At 33.5% G+C, this 22,412-nt stretch overlaps 1 protein-coding gene across 1 annotated transcript in view; it reads right to left on the bottom strand.

The window, feature by feature from the left end:
- LOC127928069 (cell adhesion molecule 2-like) overlaps positions 1-22,412 on the bottom strand; it is a 166,870-nt gene that overhangs the window by 98,376 nt on the left and 46,082 nt on the right. The window lies entirely within an intron of this gene.

Raw genomic sequence — 22,412 nt, 5'->3', positions numbered from 1 at the left:
ATTGTGTGATTTTTCTTCATATTCCATCCAGTTTGCTTTAATTTATGTAATATATTACATTGGATCGTTCTTGAATAAGTTCCTCAAGTTCCTTTTGTTTTTCCTCCAACTTATTTTGTGTCTCTGTAGTATTGTTTTTATTGCGGTCTACCTGTACTATTAGTTCATGGATTTCACTTGACATTTTCACTTAGGGGTCTCACTTTTGTCGTCAGCGGTTTAGACATTAATGGCTGTGTGTTGAGTTATTTTGAGGGGACACTGCAAATTTACACTGTTATACAAGCTGTACACTCACTACTTTACGTTGTAGCAAAGTGTCAATTCTTCAATGTTGTCACATGAAAAGATATACTCAAATATTTACAAAAATGTGAGGGGTGTACTCACTTTTGTGATATACTGTATATCTCACTAGGTCGGGGTTTTTTAGTCTCCAAATGTCCACTATTTCTAATGTGTCCATAATATTTGTGACTTCCTGAAGGGCACGGTGATGGTAGTTTGTAGAGTGATGACCTTTACGGTCCATTGAGGTACTTAACACTCTGTTATAGTCTCCCACCGTAATGATTAGATAATTTGTTGCCTGTACGTTCAATAAATTGGTATATATATTTTAGAAGGATAAATAAATTGGTATATATATTTTAGAAGGATAAATAAATTGGTATATATATTTTAGAAGGATAAATAAATTGGTATATATATATTTTAGAAGGATAAATAAATTGGTATATATATTTTAGAAGGATAAATAAATTGGTATATATATATTTTAGAAGGATAAATAAATTGGTATATATATTTTAGAAGGATAAATAAATTGGTATATATATTTTAGAAGGATAAATAAATTGGTATATATATTTTAGAAGGATAAATAAATTGGTATATATATTTTAGAAGGATAAATAAATTGGTATATATATTTTAGAAGGATAAATAAATTGGTATATATATTTTAGAAGGATAAATACATTGGTATATATATTTTAGAAGGATAAATAAATTGGTATATATATATTTTAGAAGGATAAATAAATTGGTATATATATTTTAGAAGGATAAATAAATTGGTATATATATTTTAGAAGGATAAATAAATTGGTATATATATTTTAGAAGGATAAATAAATTGGTATATATATTTTAGAAGGATAAATACATTGGTATATATATTTTAGAAGGATAAATAAATTGGTATATATATTTTAGAAGGATAAATAAATTGGTATATATATTTTAGAAGGATAAATAAATTGGTATATATATTTTAGAAGGATAAATAAATTGGTATATATATTTTAGAAGGATAAATAAATTGGTATATATATTTTAGAAGGATAAATAAATTGGTATATATATTTTAGAAGGATAGATCATCCAGATCTTCACCGTATAGATTAATGAGCCAAATCTGTTAATTTCACATTAAAAAAGATCCACCTTCCTAGCGAATTATTCCTGACTATTTTCACATTCAGATCAAAATGTTTGTTAATTAATATCATCAAACCTTTTCAGTTCCTTTGTCCATGACAGAAAATTAATTCACCATCCCATTCCTTGTTTCCACACAACTTCATCTAAGGATGTAGAGTGAGTTTCCTGTAAACATTATATGTTATATTCCTTTTCTTTTAGCCACGTATAGACTGATCTTCTTTTTTATAATAATATATAATAATAATAATAATATATGGCATTTAGCAGACGCTTTTATCCAAAGCGACTCACAGTCATGTGTGCATACATTCTACGTATGGGTGGTCCCGGAATCGAACCCACTACCCTGGCGTTACAAGCGCCATGCTCTACCAACTGAGCCACAGAAGGACCACAATCTGCTAAATCGTTTACAATTATAACTGTCTATACTTATTCTAACTAGACCATAACTGGCTATACTTATTTCATCCCTTACTATAACTAGACTATAACTGGCTATACTTATTTCACCCCTTATTCTAACTAGACCATAACTGGCTATACTTATTTCACCCCTTACTATAACTAGACCATAACTGGCTAAACTTATTTCACCCCTTACTATAACTAGACCATAACTGTCTATACTTATTTCATCCCTTACTATAACTAGACCATAACTGTCTATACTTATTTCACCCCTTACTATAACTAGACCATAACTGGCTATACTTATTTCACCCCTTACTGGCTATACTTATTTCACCCCTTACTATAACTAGACCATAACTGTCTATACTTATTTCACCCCTTACTGGCTATACTTATTTCACCCCTTACTATAACTGTCTATACTTATTTCACCCTTACTATAACTAGACCATAACTGGCTATACTTATTTCACCCTTACTATAACTAGACCATAACTGGCTATACTTATTTCACCCCTTACTATAACTAGACCATAACTGGCTATACTTATTATAACTAGACCATAACTGGCTATACTTATTTCACCCCTTACTATAACTAGACCATAACTGGCTATACTTATTTCATCCCTTACTATAACTGGCTATACTTATTTCACCCCTTACTATAACTGTCTATACTTATTTCACCCCTTACTATAACTAGACCATAACTGGCTATACTTATTTCACCCCTTACTATAACTAGACCATAACTGGCTATACTTATTTCATCCCTTACTATAACTGGCTATACTTATTTCATCCCTTACTATAACTGGCTATACTTATTTCACCCCTTACTATAACTGTCTATACTTATTTCACCCCTTACTATAACTAGACCATAACTGGCTATACTTATTTCATCCCTTACTATAACTGGCTATACTTATTTCACCCCTTACTATAACTGGCTATACTTATTTCACCCCTTACTATAACTAGACCATAACTGGCTATACTTATTTCACCCCTTACTATAACTAGACCATAACTGGCTATACTTATTTCACCCCTTACTATAACTAGACCATAACTGGCTATACTTATTTCACCCCTTACTATAACTAGACCATAACTGGCTATACTTATTTCACCCCTTACTATAACTAGACCATAACTGGCTATACTTATTTCACCCCTTACTATAACTAGACCATAACTGGCTATACTTATTTCACCCCTTACTATAACTAGACCATAACTGGCTATACTTATTTCACCCCTTACTATAACTAGACCATAACTGGCTATACTTATTTCATCCCTTACTATAACTAGACCATAACTGGCTATACTTATTTCATCCCTTACTATAACTAGACCATAACTGGCTATACTTATTTCATCCCTTACTATAACTAGACCATAACTGGCTATACTTATTTCACCCCTTACTATAACTGTCTATACTTATTTCACCCCCTTACTATAACTAGACCATAACTGGCTATACTTATTTCATCCCTTACTATAACTAGACCATAACTGTCTATACTTATTTCATCCCTAACTATAACTAGACCATAACTGGCTATACTTATTTCATCCCTTACTATAACTAGACCATAACTGGCTATACTTATTTCACCCCTTACTATAACTAGACCATAACTGGCTATACTTATTTCATCCCTTACTATAACTAGACCATAACTGGCTATACTTATTTCACCCCTTACTATAACTAGACCATAACTGTCTATACTTATTTCACCCCTTACTATAACTAGACCATAACTGGCTATACTTATTTCACCCCTTACTATAACTGGCTATACTTATTTCACCCCTTACTATAACTAGACCATAACTGGCTATACTTATTTCATCCCTTACTATAACTGGCTATACTTATTTCACCCCTTACTATAACTGGCTATACTTATTTCACCCCTTACTATAACTAGACCATAACTGGCTATACTTATTTCATCCCTTACTATAACTAGACCATAACTGGCTATACTTATTTCACCCCTTACTATAACTGTCTATACTTATTTCATCCCTTACTATAACTAGACCATAACTGGCTATACTTATTTCATCCCTTACTATAACTGTCTATACTTATTTCATCCCTTACTATAACTAGACCATAACTGGCTATACTTATTTCACCCCTTACTATAACTAGACCATAACTGGCTATACTTATTTCACCCCTTACTATAACTAGACCATAACTGGCTATACTTATTTCACCCTTACTATAACTAGACCATAACTGGCTATACTTATTTCACCCTTACTATAACTAGACCATAACTGGCTATACTTATTTCACCCCTTACTATAACTAGAACATAACTGGCTATACTTATTTCACCCCTTACTATAACTGTCTATACTTATTTCACCCCTTACTATAACTAGACCATAACTGGCTATACTTATTTCACCCATTACTATAACTAGACCATAACTGGCTATACTTATTTCACCCCTTACTATAACTAGACTATAACTGGCTATACTTATTTCATCCCTTACTATAACTGGCTATACTTATTTCACCCCTTACTATAACTGTCTATACTTATTTCACCCCTTACTATAACTAGACCATAACTGGCTATACTTATTTCACCCATTACTATAACTGGCTATACTTATTTCATCCCCTTACTATAACTAGACCATAACTGGCTATACTTATTTCATCCCTTACTATAACTGTCTATACTTATTTCACCCCTTACTATAACTAGACCATAACTGGCTATACTTATTTCACCCCTTACTATAACTGGCTATACTTATTTCATCCCTTACTATAACTAGACCATAACTGGCTATACTTATTTCACCCCTTACTATAACTAGACCATAACTGGCTATACTTATTTCACCCCTTACTATAACTGTCTATACTTATTTTTCACCCCTTACTATAACTAGACCATAACTGGCTATACTTATTTCATCCCTTACTATAACTAGACCATAACTGGCTATACTTATTTCATCCCTTACTATAACTAGACCATAACTGGCTATACTTATTTCATCCCTTACTATAACTAGACCATAACTGGCTATACTTATTTCACCCCTTACTATAACTAGACAATAACTGGCTATACTTATTTCATCCCTTACTATAACTAGACTATAACTGGCTATACTTATTTCACCCCTTACTATAACTAGACCATAACTGGCTATACTTATTTCACCCCTTACTATAACTAGACCATAACTGGCTATACTTATTTCACCCCTTACTATAACTGTCTATACTTATTTCATCCCTTACTATAACTAGACCATAACTGGCTATACTTATTTCACCCCTTACTATAACTAGACCATAACTGGCTATACTTATTTCACCCCTATACTATAACTGGCTATACTTATTTCACCCCTTACTATAACTAGACCATAACTGGCTATACTTATTTCATCCCTTACTATAACTAGACTATAACTGTCTATACTTATTTCACCCCTTACTATAACTGGCTATACTTATTTCATCCCTTACTATAACTAGACCATAACTGGCTATACTTATTTCACCCCTTACTATAACTGTCTATACTTATTTCATCCCTTACTATAACTAGACCATAACTGGCTATACTTATTTCACCCCTTACTATAACTAGACCATAACTGGCTATACTTATTTCACCCCTTACTATAACTAGACCATAACTGGCTATACTTATTTCACCCCTTACTATAACTAGACCATAACTGGCTATACTTATTTCACCCCTTACTATAACTAGACCATAACTGGCTATACTTATTTCACCCCTTACTATAACTAGACCATAACTGTCTATACTTATTTCACCCCTTACTATAACTGGCTATACTTATTTCATCCCTTACTATAACTAGACCATAACTGGCTATACTTATTTCACCCCTTACTATAACTAGACCATAACTGGCTATACTTATTTCACCCCTTACTATAACTAGACCATAACTGGCTATACTTATTTCACCCCTTACTATAACTAGAACCATAACTGGCTATACTTATTTCATCCCTTACTATAACTAGACCATAACTGGCTATACTTATTTCATCCCTTACTATAACTGTCTATACTTATTTCACCCCTTACTATAACTAGACCATAACTGGCTATACTTATTTCACCCCTTACTATAACTGGCCATAACTTATATTTCATCCCTTACTATAACTAGACCATAACTGGCTATACTTATTTCATCCCTTACTATAACTGTCTATACTTATTTCACCCTTACTATAACTAGACCATAACTGGCTATACTTATTTCATACTATAACTGTCTATACTTATTTCATAATAACTGGACCATAACTGGCTATACTTATTTCACCCTTACTATAACTAGACCATAACTGGCTATACTTATTTCACTATAAACTAGACCATAACTGGCTATACTTATTTCACCCCTTACTATAACTAGACCATAACTGGCTATACTTATTTCACCCTTACTATAACTAGACCATAACTGGCTATACTTATTTCACCCCTTACTATAACTAGACTATAACTGGCTATACTTATTTCACCCTTACTATAACTAGACCATAACTGGCTATACTTATTTCACCCCTATACTATAACTGGCTATACTTATTTCATCCCTTACTATAACTAGACCATAACTGGCTATACTTATTTCATCCCTTACTATAACTGTCTATACTTATTTCACCCCTTACTATAACTAGACCATAACTGGCTATACTTATTTCATAAACTAGACCATAACTGGCTATACTTATTTCACCCCTTACTATAACTAGACCATAACTGGCTATACTTATTTCACCCCTTACTATAACTAGACCATAACTGGCTATACTTATTTCACCCCTTTACTATAACTAGACCATAACTGGCTATACTTATTTCACCCCTTACTATAACTAGACAATAACTGGCTATACTTATTTCATCCCTTACTATAACTAGACCATAACTGGCTATACTTATTTCATCCCTTACTATAACTAGACCATAACTGGCTATACTTATTTCATTCCTTACTATAACTGTCTATACTTATTTCACCCCTTACTATAACTGGCTATACTTATTTCACCCCTTACTATAACTAGACCATAACTGGCTATACTTATTTCATCCCTTACTATAACTAGACCATAACTGGCTATACTTATTTCACCCCTTACTATAACTAGACTATAACTGGCTATACTTATTTCACCCCTTACTATAACTGGCTATACTTATTTCACCCATTACTATAACTAGACCATAACTGGCTATACTTATTTCACCCCTTACTATAACTAGACCATAACTGGCTATACTTATTTCACCCTTACTATAACTAGACCATAACTGGCTATACTTATTTCACCCCTTACTTACTATAACTGTCTATACTTATTTCACCCCTTACTATAACTAGACCATAACTGGCTATACTTATTTCACCCCTTACTATAACTGTCTATACTTATTTCACCCCTTACTATAACTAGACCATAACTGGCTATACTTATTTCACCCCTTACTATAACTAGACCATAACTGGCTATACTTATTTCACCCCTTACTATAACTGTCTATACTTATTTCACCCCTTACTATAACTGTCTATACTTATTTCACCCCTTACTATAACTGTCTATACTTATTTCACCCCTTACTATAACTAGACCATAACTGGCTATACTTATTTCACCCCTTACTATAACTAGACCATAACTGGCTATACTTATTTCACCCCTTACTATAACTAGACCATAACTGGCTATACTTATTTCACCCCTTACTATAACTAGACCATAACTGGCTATACTTATTTCACCCCTTACTATAACTAGACCATAACTGGCTATACTTATTTCACCCCTTACTATAACTAGACCATAACTGGCTATACTTATTTCACCCCTTACTATAACTAGACCATAACTGGCTATACTTATTTCACCCCTTACTGGCTATACTTATTTCACCCCTTACTATAACTAGACTATAACTGGCTATACTTATTTCACCCCTTACTATAACTAGACTATAACTGTCTATACTTATTTCATCCCTTACTATAACTAGACTATAACTGTTATACTTATTTCATCCCTACTATAACTAGACCATAACTGGCTATACTTATTTCATCCCTTACTATAACTGTAACTATACTTATTTCATCCCTTACTATAACTAGACCATAACTGGCTATACTTATTTCATCACTTACTATAACTAGACCATAACTGGCTATACTTATTTCATCCCTTACTATAACTAGACCATAACTGGCTATACTTATTTCATCCCTTACTATAACTAGACCATAACTGTCTATACTTATTTCACCCCTTACTATAACTAGACAATAACTGGCTATACTTATTTCATCCCTTACTATAACTAGACTATAACTGTCTATACTTATTTTACCCCTTACTATAACTAGACCATAACTGGCTATACTTATTTCACCCCTTACTATAACTAGACCATAACTGGCTATACTTATTTCACCCCTTACTATAACTAGACCATAACTGGCTATACTTATTTCACCCCTTACTATAACTGGCTATACTTATTTCATCCCTTACTATAACTAGACCATAACTGGCTATACTTATTTCACCCCTTACTATAACTAGACCATAACTGGCTATACTTATTTCACCCCTTACTATAACTAGACCATAACTGGCTATACTTATTTCACCCCTTACTATAACTGGCTATACTTATTTCACCCCTTACTATAACTAGACAATAACTGGCTATACTTATTTCACCCCTTACTATAACTAGACCATAACTGGCTATACTTATTTCACCCCTTACTATAACTAGACTATAACTGGCTATACTTATTTCACCCCTTACTATAACTAGACTATAACTGTCTATACTTATTTCACCCCTTACTATAACTAGACTATAACTGGCTATACTTATTTCACCCCTTACTATAACTAGACCATAACTGGCTATACTTACTTCACCCCTTACTATAACTACACCATAACTGTCTATACTTATTTGACCCCTTACTATAACTGGCTATACTTATTTCACCCCTTACTATAACTAGACCATAACTGGCTATACTTATTTCACCCCTTACTATAACTAGACCATAACTGGCTATACTTATTTCATCCCTTACTATAACTGGCTATACTTATTTCACCCCTTACTATAACTGGCTATACTTATTTCATCCCTTACTATAACTAGACCATAACTGGCTATACTTATTTCACCCCTTACTATAACTAGACCATAACTGGCTATACTTATTTCACCCCTTACTATAACTAGACCATAACTGGCTATACTTATTTCACCCCTTACTATAACTAGACCATAACTGGCTATACTTATTTCATCCCTTACTATAACTAGACCATAACTGGCTATACTTATTTCACCCCTTACTATAACTAGACCATAACTGGCTATACTTATTTCACCCCTTACTATAACTGGCTATACTTATTTCATCCCTTACTATAACTAGACCATAACTGTATATACTTATTTCACCCCTTACTATAACTGGCTATACTTATTTCATCCCTTACTATAACTGGACCATAACTGGCTATACTTATTTCACCCCTTACTATAACTAGACCATAACTGGCTATACTTATTTCACCCTTACTATAACTAGACCATAACTGGCTATACTTATTTCACCCTTACTATAACTAGACCATAACTGGCTATACTTATTTCACCCCTTACTATAACTAGAACATAACTGTCTATACTTATTTCACCCCTACTATAACTGGCTATACTTATTTCATCCCTTACTATAACTAGACCATAACTGGCTATACTTATTTCACCCCTTACTATAACTAGACCATAACTGGCTATACTTATTTCATCCCTTACTATAACTAGACCATAACTGGCTATACTTATTTCATCCCTTACTATAACTAGACCATAACTGGCTATACTTATTTCACCCCTTACTATAACTAGACCATAACTGGCTATACTTATTTCACCCCTTACTATAACTGTCTATACTTATTTCACCCCTTACTATAACTGTCTATACTTATTTCACCCCTTACTATAACTGTCTATACTTATTTCACCCCTTACTATAACTGTCTATACTTATTTCACCCCTTACTATAACTGTCTATACTTATTTCACCCCTTACTATAACTAGACCATAACTGGCTATACTTATTTCACCCTTACTATAACTGGCTATACTTATTTCATCCCTTACTATAACTAGACCATAATTATTATTAACTGGCTATACTTATTTCATCCCTTACTATAACTGTCTATACTTATTTCACCCCTTACTATAACTAGACCATAACTGGCTATACTTATTATAACTAGACCATAACTGGCTATACTTATTTCACCCCTTACTATAACTAGACCATAACTGGCTATACTTATTTCACCCCTTACTATAACTAGACCATAACTGGCTATACTTATTTCACCCCTTACTATAACTGACCATAACTGGCTATACTTATTTCACCCCTTACTATAACTAGACTATAACTGGCTATACTTATTTCACCCTTACTATAACTAGACCATAACTGGCTATACTTATTTCACCCCTTACTATAACTGGACCATAACTGGCTATACTTATTTCATCCCTTACTATAACTAGACCATAACTGGCTATACTTATTTCATCCCTTACTATAACTAGACCTATAATTTCTTACTATAACTATACCATAACTGGCTATACTTACTATAACTAGACCATAACTGGCTATACTTATTTCACCCCTTACTATAACTAGACCATAACTGGCTATACTTATTTCACCCTTACTATAACTAGACCATAACTGGCTATACTTATTTCATCCCTTACTATAACTAGACCATAACTGGCTATACTTATTTCACCCCTTACTATAACTAGACCATAACTGTCTATACTTATTTCACCCCTTACTATAACTAGACCATAACTGGCTATACTTATTTCACCCCTTACTATAACTAGACTATAACTGGCTATACTTATTTCACCCCTTACTATAACTAGACCATAACTGGCTATACTTATTTCACCCCTTACTATAACTAGACCATAACTGGCTATACTTATTTTTCATCCCTTACTATAACTGGCTATACTTATTTCACCCCTTACTATAACTGGCTATACTTATTTCACCCCTTACTATAACTAGACTATAACTGGCTATACTTATTTCACCCTTACTATAACTAGACCATAACTGGCTATACTTATTTCACCCCTTACTATAACTAGACCATAACTGGCTATACTTATTTCACCCCTTACTATAACTAGACTATAACTGGCTATACTTATTTCACCCCTTACTATAACTAGACCATAACTGGCTATACTTATTTCACCCCTTACTATAACTAGACCATAACTGGCTATACTTATTTCACCCCTTACTATAACTAGACTATAACTGGCTATACTTATTTCACCCCTTACTATAACTAGACCATAACTGGCTATACTTATTTCACCCCTTATTAACTGGCTATACTTATTTCATCCCTTACTATAACTAGGCTACCATAACTGGCTATACTTATTTCATCCCTTACTATAACTGGCTATAACTTATTTATTTCACCCCTTACTATAACTAGACCATAACTGGCTATACTTATTTCACCCCTTACTATAACTAGACCATAACTGGCTATACTTATTTCACCCCTTACTATAACTAGACCATAACTGGCTATACTTATTTCACCCCTTACTATAACTTATTTCACCACTATAACTGGCTATACTTATTTCACCCCTTACTATAACTAGACCATAACTGGCTATACTTATTTCACCCCTTACTATAACTAGACCATAACTGGCTATACTTATTTCATCCCTTACTATAACTAGACCATAACTGGCTATACTTATTTCACCCCTTACTATAACTAGACCATAACTGGCTATACTTATTTCATCCCTTACTATAACTTACTATAACTGGCTATACTTATTTCATCCCTTACTATAACTAGACCATAACTGGCTATACTTATTTCATCCCTTACTATAACTGGCTATACTTATTTCACCCCTTACTATAACTAGACTAACTGGCTATACCCTTATTATAACTAGACCATAACTGGCTATACTTATTTCACCCCTTACTATAACTAGACCATAACTGGCTATACTTATTTCACCCCTTACTATAACTAGACCATAACTGGCTATACTTATTTCACCCCTTACTATAACTAGACCATAACTGGCTATACTTATTTCACCCCTTACTATAACTAGACCATAACTGGCTATACTTATTTCACCCTTACTATAACTAGACCATAACTGGCTATACTTATTTCACCCCTTACTATAACTAGACCATAACTGGCTATACTTATTTCACCCCTTACTATAACTGGCTATACTTATTTCATCCCTTACTATAACTAGACCATAACTGGCTATACTTATTTCATCCCTTACTATAACTGTCCATAACTTATTTCACTTATTTCAGACCATAACTGGCTATACTTATTTCATAACTAGACCATAACTGGCTATACTTATTTCACCCCTTACTATAACTGGCTATACTTATTTCACCCCTTACTATAACTAGACCATAACTGGCTATACTTATTTCATCCCTTACTATAACTAGACCATAACTGGCTATACTTATTTCACCCCTTACTATAACTAGACTATAACTGGCTATACTTATTTCACCCCTTACTATAACTAGACCATAACTGGCTATACTTATTTCACCCCTTACTATAACTAGACCATAACTGGCTATACTTATTTCATCCCTTACTATAACTGGCTATTTATTTCACCCTATACTATACTATAACTGGCTATACTTATTTCACCCCTTACTATAACTGGCTATATTTATTTCTATAACTTACTATAACTGGCTATACTTATTTCATAATAACTGGCTATACTTATTTCACCCTTACTATAACTAGACCATAACTGGCTATACTTATTTCACCCCTTACTATAACTGGCTATACTTATTTCACCCCTTACTATAACTAGACCATAACTGGCTATACTTATTTCACCCCTTACTATAACTAGACCATAACTGGCTATACTTATTTCATCCCTTACTATAACTAGACCATAACTGGCTATACTTATTTCACCCCTTACTATAACTAGACCATAACTGGCTATACTTATTTCACCCCTTACTATAACTAGACCATAACTGGCTATACTTATTTCACCCCTTACTATAACTAGACCATAACTGGCTATACTTATTTCACCCCTTACTATAACTAGACCATAACTGGCTATACTTATTTCACCCCTTACTATAACTAGACCATAACTGGCTATACTTATTTCACCCCTTACTATAACTAGACCATAACTGGCTATACTTATTTCACCCCTTACTATAACTAGACCATAACTGGCTATACTTATTTCACCCCTTACTATAACTAGACCATAACTGGCTATACTTATTTCATCCCTTACTATAACTGGCTATACTTATTTCACCCCTTACTATAACTAGACCATAACTGGCTATACTTATTTCACCCCTTACTATAACTAGACCATAACTGGCTATACTTATTTCACCCCTTACTATAACTAGACCATAACTGGCTATACTTATTTCACCCCTTACTATAACTAGACCATAACTGGCTATACTTATTTCACCCCTTACTATATACTTATTTCACCACTATAACTGGCTATACTTATTTCACCCCTTACTATAACTAGACCATAACTGGCTATACTTATTTCACCCCTTACTATAACTAGACCATAACTGGCTATACTTATTTCACCCCTTACTATAACTAGACCATAACTGGCTATACTTATTTCACCCCTTACTATAACTTATTTCACCCCTTACTATAACTGGCTATACTTATTTCACCCCTTTACTATAACTAGACCATAACTGGCTATACTTATTTCACCCCTTACTATAACTAGACCATAACTGGCTATACTTATTTCATCCCTTACTATAACTAGACCATAACTGGCTATACTTATTTCACCCCTTACTATAACTAGACCATAACTGGCTATACTTATTTCACCCCTTACTATAACTGGACTATACTTATTTTTCATCCCTTACTATAACTAGACCATAACTGGCTATACTTATTTCACCCCTTACTATAACTAGACCATAACTGGCTATACTTATTTCACCCCTTACTATAACTAGACCATAACTGGCTATACTTATTTCACCCTTACTATAACTAGACCATAACTGGCTATACTTATTTCACCCCTTACTATAACTAGACCATAACTGGCTATACTTATTTCACCCTATACTTACTATAACTGGCTATACTTATTTCATCCCTTACTATAACTAGACCATAACTGGCTATACTTATTTCACCCCTTACTATAACTAGACCATAACTGGCTATACTTATTTCATCCCTTACTATAACTAGACCATAACTGGCTATACTTATTTCATCCCTTACTATAACTGGCTATACTTATTTCACCCCTTACTATAACTAGACCATAACTGGCTATACCCCTTACTATAACTAGACTATAACTGGCTATACTTATTTCACCCCTTACTATAACTGGCTATACTTATTTCAACTATAACTGGCTATACTTATTTCACCCCTTACTATAACTGGCTATACTTATTTCATACTATACTGGCTATACTTATTTCACCCCTTACTATAACTAGACCATAACTGGCTATACTTATTTCATCCCTTACTATAACTAGACCATAACTGGCTATACTTATTTCATCCCTTACTATAACTAGACCATAACTGGCTATTATTTCATCCCTTACTATAACTAGACCATAACTGGCTATACTTATTTCACCCCCTTACTATAACTATAACTGTCTATACTTATTTCACCCCTTACTATAACTGACCATAACTATACTTATTTCACCCCTTACTATAACTAGACCATAACTGGCTATACTTATTTCATCCCTTACTATAACTAGACCATAACTGGCTATACTTATTTCATCCCTTACTATAACTAGACCATAAACTATACTTATTTCACCCCTTACTATAACTGGCTATACTTATTTCATCCCTTACTATAACTAGACCATAACTGGCTATACTTATTTCATCCCTTACTATAACTAGACCATAACTATACTTATTTCACCCCTTATAACTAGACCATAACTGGCTATACTTATTAAACTAGACCATAACTGGCTATACTTATTTCACCCCTTACTATAACTAGACCATAACTGGCTATACTTATTTCACCCCTTACTATAACTAGACCATAACTGGCTATACTTATTTCACCCCTTACTATAACTAGACCATAACTGGCTATACTTATTTCACCCCTTACTATAACTAGACCATAACTGGCTATACTTATTTCACCCCTTACTATAACTAGACCATAACTGGCTATACTTATTTCATCCCTTACTATAACTGTCTATACTTATTTCACCCCTTACTATAACTAGACCATAACTGGCTATACTTATTTCATACTATAACTAGACCATAACTGGCTATACTTATTTCACCCCTTACTATAACTAGACCATAACTGGCTATACTTATTTCACCCCTTACTATAACTAGACCATAACTGGCTATACTTATTTCATCCCTTACTATAACTAGACCATAACTGGCTATACTTATTTCACCCTTACTATAACTAGACCATAACTGGCTATACTTATTTCACCCCTTACTATAACTAGACCATAACTGGCTATACTTATTTCACCCTAGACTAACTACTATATTTCACTAGCTATAACTGGCTATACTATTTCACCCTTACTATAACTAGACCATAACTGGCTATACTTATTTCACCCCTTACTATAACTAGACCATAACTGGCTATACTTATTTCATCCCTTACTATAACTGACCATAACTGGCTATACTTATTTCACCCCTTACTATAACTGACCATAACTGGCTATACTTATTTCACCCTTACTATAACTAGACCATAACTGGCTATACTTATTTCACCCCTTACTATAACTAGACCATAACTGGCTATACTTATTTCACCCCTTACTATAACTAGACCATAACTGGCTATACTTATTTCACCCCTTACTATAACTAGACCATAACTGGCTATACTTATTTCATCCCTTACTATAACTAGACCATAACTGGCTATACTTATTTCACCCCTTACTATAACTAGACCATAACTGGCTATACTTATTTCACCCCTTACTATAACTAGACCATAACTGGCTATACTTATTTCACCCCTTACTATAACTGGCTATACTTATTTCACCCCTTACTATAACTAGACCATAACTGGCTATACTTATTTCATCCCTTACTATAACTGGCTATACTTATTTCACCCCTTACTATAACTGGCTATACTTATTTCACCCCTTACTATAACTAGACCATAACTGGCTATACTTATTTCATCCCTTACTATAACTAGACCATAACTGGCTATACTTATTTCACCCCTTACTATAACTGGCTATAACTTATTTCACCCTTACTAAACTGGCTATACTTATTTCACCCCTTACTATAACTAGACCATAACTGGCTATACTTATTTCACCCCTTACTATAACTAGACCATAACTGGCTATACTTATTTCATCCCTTACTATAACTAGACCATAACTGGCTATACTTATTTCACCCCTTACTATAACTAGACCATAACTGGCTATTTCACTTATTTCATATAACTGGCTATACTTATTTCATCCCTTACTATAACTAGACCATAACTGGCTATACTTATTTCACCCCTTACTATAACTAGACCATAACTGGCTATACTTATTTCACCCCTTACTATAACTAACTGGCTATACTTATTTCATCCCTTACTATAACTAGACCATAACTGGCTATACTTATTTCACCCTTACTATAACTAGACCATAACTGGCTATACTTATTTCACCCTTACTATAACTAGACCATAACTGGCTATACTTATTTCATCCCTTACTATAACTAGACCATAACTGGCTATACTTATTTCACCCTTACTATAACTATACTTATTTCATCCCTTACTATAACTGGCTATACTTATTTCACCCTTACTATAACTAGACCATAACTGGCTATACTTATTTCACCCCTTACTATAACTGGCTATACTTATTTCATCCCTTACTATAACTAGACCATAACTGGCTATACTTATTTCATCCCTTACTAAACTGGCTATACTTATTTCACCCCTTACTATAACTAGACCATAACTGGCTATACTTATTTCATCCTTACTATAACTAGACCATAACTGGCTATACTTATTTCACCCCTTACTATAACTAGACCATAACTGGCTATACTTATTTCACCCCTTACTATAACTAGACCATAACTGGCTATACTTATTTCACACTATAACTGGCTATACTTATTTCATTCCCTTACTATAACTAGACCATAACTGGCTATACTTATTTCACCCCTTACTATAACTAGACCATAACTGGCTATACTTATTTCATCCCCTTACTATAACTAGACCATAACTGGCTATACTTATTTCATCCCTTACTATAACTGGCTATACTTATTTCACCCCTTACTATACCTAGACCATAACTGGCTATACTTATTTCACCCTTACTATAACTAGACCATAACTGGCTATACTTATTTCATCCCTTACTATAACTAGACCATAACTGGCTATACTTATTTCACCCCTTACTATAACTAGACCATAACTGGCTATACTTATTTCACCCCTTACTATAACTAGACCATAACTATACTTATTTCACCCCTTACTATATAACTGGCTATACTTATTTCATCCCTTACTATAACTGGCTATACTTATTTCACCCCTTACTATAACTGTCTATACTTATTTCACCCCTTACTATAACTAGACCATAACTGGCTATACTTATTTCATCCCTTACTATAACTGGTTATACTTATTTCACCCCTTACTATAACTAGACCATAACTGGCTATACTTATTTCATCCCTTACTATAACTAGACCATAACTGGCTATACTTATTTCACCCCTTACTATAACTAGACCATAACTGGCTATACTTATTTCACCCCTTACTATAACTAGACCATAACTGGCTATACTTATTTCACCCCTTACTATAACTAGACTATAACTGGCTATACTTATTTCACCCCTTACTATAACTAGACTATAACTGGCTATACTTATTTCACCCCTTACTATAACTAGACCATAACTGGCTATACTTATTTCACCCCTTACTATAACTAGACCATAACTGGCTATACTTATTTCATCCCTTACTATAACTAGACCATAACTGGCTATACTTATTTCACCCCTTACTATAACTGGCTATACTTATTTCATCCCTTACTATAACTAGACCATAACTGGCTATACTTATTTCACCTCCCTTACTATAACTGGCTATACTTATTTCAACTATAACTAGACCATAACTGGCTATACTTATTTACTATAACTAGACCATAACTGGCTATACTTATTTCACCCCTTACTATAACTAGACCATAACTGGCTATACTTATTTCACCCTTACTATAACTAGACCATAACTGGCTATACTTATTTCACCCCTTACTATAACTAGACCATAACTGGCTATACTTATTTCACCCTTACTATAACTAGACCATAACTGGCTATACTTATTTCACCCCTTACTATAACTAGACCATAACTGGCTATACTTATTTCACCCCTTACTATAACTAGACCATAACTGGCTATACTTATTTCACCCCTTACTATAACTAGACCATAACTGGCTATACTTATTTCACCCTTACTATAACTAGACCATAACTGGCTATACTTATTTCATCCCTTACTATAACTAGATAACTGGCTATACTTATTTCATTACTATAACTGGCTATACTTATTTCACCCTTACTATAACTAGACCATAACTGGTTATACTTATTTCACCCCTTACTATAACTAGACCATAACTGGCTATACTTATTTCATCCCTTACTATAACTAGACCATAACTGGCTATACTTATTTCACCCCTTACTATAACTAGACCATAACTGGCTATACTTATTTCACCCCTTACTATAACTAGACCATAACTGGCTATACTTATTTCACCCCTTACTATAACTAGACTATAACTGGCTATACTTATTTCACCCCTTACTATAACTAGACCATAACTGGCTATACTTATTTCATCCCTTACTATAACTGGCTATACTTATTTCACCCCTTACTATAACTGTCTATACTTATTTCACCCCTTACTATAACTAGACCATAACTGGCTATACTTATTTCACCCCTTACTATAACTAACTGGCTATACTTATTTCACCCCTTACTATAACTAGACCATAACTGGCTATACTTATTTCACCCCTTACTATAACTAGACCATAACTGGCTATACTTATTTCACCCCTTACTATAACTAGACCATAACTGGCTATACTTATTTCACCCTTACTATATACTGGCTATACTTATTTCACCAACTAGACCATAACTGGCTATACTTATTTCACCCCTTACTATAACTAGACCATAACTGGCTATACTTATTTCACCCCTTACTATAACTAGACCATAACTGGCTATACTTATTTCATCCCTTACTATAACTAGACTATAACTGGCTATACTTATTTCACCCTTACTATAACTAGACCATAACTGGCTATACTTATTTCATCCTTACTATAACTGGCTATACTTATTTCAACTATAACTAGACCATAACTGGCTATACTTATTTCACCCCTTACTATAACTAGACCATAACTGGCTATACTTATTTCATCCCTTACTATAACTGGACTAACTACTTATTTCACCCTTACTATAACTAGACCATAACTATATACTTATTTCACCCTTACTATAACTAGACCATAACTGGCTATACTTATTTCACCCCTTACTATAACTAGACCATAACTGGCTATACTTATTTCACCCTTACTATAACTAGACCATAACTGGCTATACTTATTTCAACTATAACTAGACCATAACTGGCTATACTTATTTCACCCCTTACTATAACTAGACCATAACTGGCTATACTTATTTCACCCTTACTATAACTAGACCATAACTGGCTATACTTATTTCATCCCTTACTATAACTAGACCATAACTGGCTATACTTATTTCACCCCTTACTATAACTAGACCATAACTGGCTATACTTATTTCATCCCCTTACTATAACTAGACCATAACTGGCTATACTTATTATAACTAGACCATAACTGGCTATACTTATTTCACCCTTACTATAACTAGACCATAACTGGCTATACTTATTTCACCCCTTACTATAACTAGACCATAACTGGCTATACTTATTTCACCCCTTACTATAACTAGACCATAACTGGCTATACTTATTTCACCCCTTACTATAACTAGACTATAACTGGCTATACTTATTTCACCCTTACTATAACTAGACCATAACTGGCTATACTTATTTCACCCCTTACTATAACTAGACCATAACTGGCTATACTTATTTCATACTATAACTAGACCATAACTGGCTATACTTATTTCACCCCTTACTATAACTATACTTATAACTGGCTATAACTTATTTCATAACTGGCTATACTATTTACTAGACCATAACTGGCTATACTTATTTCACCCCTTACTATAACTAGACCATAACTGGCTATACTTATTTCACCCCCTTACTATAACTATAACTGGCTATACTTATTTCACCCTTACTATAACTAGACCATAACTGGCTATACTTATTTCACCCCTTACTATAACTAGACCATAACTGGCTATACTTATTTCACCCCTTACTATAACTAGACCATAACTGGCTATACTTATTTCACCCCTTACTATAACTAGACTATAACTGGCTATACTTATTTCACCCCTTACTATAACTAGACCATAACTGGCTATACTTATTTCACCCTTACTATAACTACCTATACTTATTTCACCCCTTACTATAACTGGCTATACTTATTTCACCCTTACTATAACTAGACCATAACTGGCTATACTTATTTCACCCTTACTATAACTAGATACCATAACTGGCTATACTTATTTCACCCCTTACTATAACTAGACCATAACTGGCTATACTTATTTCACCCCTTACTATAACTAGACCATAACTGGCTATACTTATTTCACCCCTTACTATAACTAGACTTATTTCATAACTGGCTATACTTATTTCACCCTTACTATAACTAGACCATAACTGGCTATACTTATTTCATCCCTTACTATAACTAGACCATAACTGGCTATACTTATTTCACCCCTTACTATAACTAGACCATAACTGGCTATACTTATTTCATCCCTTACTATAACTAGACTATAACTGGCTATACTTATTCATCCCTTACTATAACTAGACCATAACTGGCTATACTTATTTCACCCCTTACTATAACTAGACCATAACTGGCTATACTTATTTCACCCCTTACTATAACTAACTGGCTATACTTATTTCATTCCCTTACTATAACTAGACCATAACTGGCTATACTTATTTCATCCCTTACTATAACTAGACCATAACTGGCTATACTTATTTCACCCCTTACTATAACTAGACCATAACTGGCTATACTTATTTCACCCCTTACTATAACTAGACCATAACTGGCTATACTTATTTCACCCCTTACTATAACTGGCTATACTTATTTCATCCCTTACTATAACTAGACCATAACTGGCTATACTTATTTCATCCCTTACTATAACTAGACCATAACTGGCTATACTTATTTCACCCTTACTATAACTAGACCATAACTGTCTATACTTATTTCACCCCTTACTATAACTAGACCATAACTGGCTATACTTATTTCACCCCTTACTATAACTAGACCATAACTGGCTATACTTATTTCACCCCTTACTATAACTAGACCATAACTGGCTATACTTATTTCATTCCCTTGGTTTTTGCCTGTGAGACACAGATGGTAAAACATGTTGTCAAGATATTATATGTGTAGTAGAACTCAATAGGTTGTGTTATATTGGGTGTGATTTAGTGACAGTGTCTTTTTGTGTCGTAGAACTCAATAGGTTGTGTTATATTGGGTGTGATTTAGTGACAGTGTCTTTTTGTGTCGTAGAACTCAATAGGTTGTGTTATATTGGGTGTGATTTAGTGACAGTGTCTTTTTGTGTCGTAGAACTCAATAGGTTGTGTTATATTGGATGTGATTTTGTAACAGTGTCTTTTTGTGTAGTAAATCTCAGGAGGTTGTGTTATATTGGATGTGATTTAGTGGCAGTGTCTATATGGGTAGTAGATCTCAGTAGGTTGATGTGTGTTATATTGGATGTGATTTAGTGACAGTGTCTTTTTGTGTAGTAAATCTCAGGAGGTTGTGTTATATTGGATGTGATTTAGTGACAGTGTCTATATGGGTAGTAGATCTCAGTAGGTTGATGTGTGTTATATTGGATGT

This window comes from Oncorhynchus keta, unplaced genomic scaffold (assembly GCF_023373465.1).
Source record: "Oncorhynchus keta strain PuntledgeMale-10-30-2019 unplaced genomic scaffold, Oket_V2 Un_scaffold_20464_pilon_pilon, whole genome shotgun sequence".
In the NCBI taxonomy this organism is placed as follows: domain Eukaryota; kingdom Metazoa; phylum Chordata; class Actinopteri; order Salmoniformes; family Salmonidae; genus Oncorhynchus; species Oncorhynchus keta.
The sequence above is the reverse complement of the archived record's forward strand: the minus strand, read 5'-3'. Positions and strand labels throughout refer to the sequence as shown.